Source organism: Osmia lignaria, unplaced genomic scaffold (genome assembly GCF_051020975.1).
Source record: "Osmia lignaria lignaria isolate PbOS001 unplaced genomic scaffold, iyOsmLign1 scaffold0005, whole genome shotgun sequence".
NCBI classification, from domain to species: domain Eukaryota; kingdom Metazoa; phylum Arthropoda; class Insecta; order Hymenoptera; family Megachilidae; genus Osmia; species Osmia lignaria.
Genome location: NW_027478162.1, coordinates 115,001 through 117,500, shown reverse-complemented (window position 1 = coordinate 117,500; position 2,500 = coordinate 115,001). Strand labels below are relative to the sequence as shown.

Sequence of the window (2,500 nt, the reverse complement as noted above, 5' to 3'; positions counted from 1 at the left end):
CGCCGACCTTAGTTGGTTTTCTTCATGGCCTAGAGAGCGTCCTTCAGGTGTAAAAGGAACGCCTAGGTATTTCCATTCATCTGCTCTTTTTAGTGACGGCATTGCTTGCCCGTAGCAGTAGAATTTCTGTTTGCCATCAACCACCGTTTTCTTCGCGTGCGGTACGTTCTTTATAGCAACGGTGAAGGACTTGGAGGCATTTATTTTTAGTCCACACCGTGCTAGATAGTCCGTCGCCAGATCCAACACCATTTGGAGCCCATGGGGTGTAGATGTTATAAAATTCATATCGTCCGCAAAAGCGAACGTGTTGAAGTGTTTTCCACATACTTCAACTCCGACCTCAGGTGGAATAGCTCGTAAGAGCGTGTCTATCACCATATTAAAAATAATAGGTGATAGTGGGTCTCCTTGTTTGACCCCACATGTGGGGTGTATTGGGTCCGATTCCCAACCATCGCACACTAATTTTGTTGTACTTCTTTCATATACGTCCATAATATATTGCACCATCGGATTTGGAATCCCTTTGATGGTCAGCGTGTCTCTTATTGTATTATGTGACACTGAGTCAAAAGCTTTAGCTATATCTATGGATGCAATGAAGAGAGATTTGAAGTTTTGGCGGTGGTATCTTAGTACCATGTCCAAGTCGAATATGTTTTCTGCGCATCCGTCGACTGGAACGAATGCTTTCTGCCTTTTATCAAGGTCAACAAGTCGCATTAGGCGCCTAGCCAGTACTTTGTGGTAGGTCCTGGTTATTACGGAGGACACCGTAATCGGCCTATAATCTCCGGGTTCTGAAGCGCCATCCTTTTTTGGAATCAAGGTGGTTTTCGATTCCAGTAAATGTTTGGGCAATTTGCCACATAACATAAACAAATTGAATATTCTTGTTAAAATTTGGATGGGCATAGCCTTTAGCTGGCGGGCTGAAAGCCCATCTGGACCTGGAGAAGAAGTCATTTCAGGATATGCTTGCTTGACTTCATATGATTCTATAGGTGCCCACAGTGCATTTATTTCTTGTGCCTTGTTGTTTACACCTGGCGACTGGTCGCCCCCACCAGTCATAACCGCTTGCCAAAACGGCACCATTACGTCCTTAGCCGGTGTTAATTCGGACGTTTTATCTTTTAAGATTTTGCGGAGACAGTTGCATGGGTTCTTTTTCCATGCCCGTTGTGTTTGCGCATACTCTTTACGCCTTGCGCGTCTCCTTGTAAGGGCTTTATCTGGTTTGTTTACCAGGTTCGGTTTCCCTTGTTTGGATGTTATTGGGAAAACTTTTAGCAGATAGATCTCAAGTTCGCCAGAGATCTTATCTAAGTCCCAATTTGAGACGTTACTACATATCCGACTCAATTCGTTTGCATGGAATTCTGTGCCCCTCAGAGGTTCCGTACTAGCAAACAGATCATTCAGCTTCGCTGCTAAAGCATTATAATCAGATTCTACCTGTTGGTTTGGTAGATCACTGTTGCCATTGTCTGTAACATTTTCATTTTCCTGTTCCATCTCTTGTATGAATTGTTGCACCATGTTTTTATGTCGCTGGTAACGCCTTTGCCCTTTGATGGATTCAAGGGTTCGATTAGGAAAATAAGGTGCAAGTGCCTGGTTTATGAACCTTTCGCCATTAATAGTGAGGTGCGCTTCCTGCCGTGCCAGGAGCGCTGATTCCTCTGCACTCCACGGTGCTTTCTTGTTAATAATCGACTGAGCGTGTTGCTCATCGTACCAGTTCTTGTGAGCTTTTTGCTCATGTACTCCTCTCCCCCTAGAGGTCGTGAATGTTCGGTCACAGCCTTGCATTCTGCAATGGTAGGTTTCGGCCGAATCAAGTACAGTTTGGCTGGATTGAGTAGTCGGGCCGGACGAGCCTGAGGGCCCGCCAGCAGTATCGTTTATTTCATCCGAGGCTTGTTTACTGTATTCTGGGCCGACAAAATACGGCCGAGCGGGCTGGCAACCCTACAAGGCCGGTGTTTCGCAGAGGCAGCACTTCGCTTCTCCCAACCCTCCATCAAGAAGGGAAGAGATACTGGTGGCGGGAACCATCGAAAAGGTGGCTGCTTGCTTAACTACGACTTGTAGGACTGATCTCGGATACTAGGGCAAAGCCCCGACACCTCAAACGACCGCCTACGGGGGCCTGCATCGAGAAAGGGAGACCCAATCTCCTAAGACCTTGCGCGAAATTAAGAGAGTCATAGTTACTCCCGCCGTTTACCCGCGCTTTTTTGAATTTCTTCACGTTGACATTCAGAGCACTGGGCAGAAATCACATTGCGTCATCACCCGTGAGGGCCATCGCAATGCTTTGTTTTAATTAGACAGTCGGATTCCCCTAGTCCGTGCCAGTTCTGAGCTAAGCGTTGAATGGCGGCCGAAGAAGCGACCACGACGGCGTTAACCGCCACGGAAGCCTCGCAGCAAGGAAGATCCGCGGGAGGCCAAGGCACGGGACCGAGCTCGGATCCCGGGACGCGACCGA

General features: G+C 47.6%; 1 pseudogene; it reads right to left on the bottom strand.

The window, feature by feature from the left end:
* Positions 1–2,500, bottom strand: part of LOC143306273 (large subunit ribosomal RNA) — a 7,562-nt pseudogene that overhangs the window by 2,564 nt on the left and 2,498 nt on the right.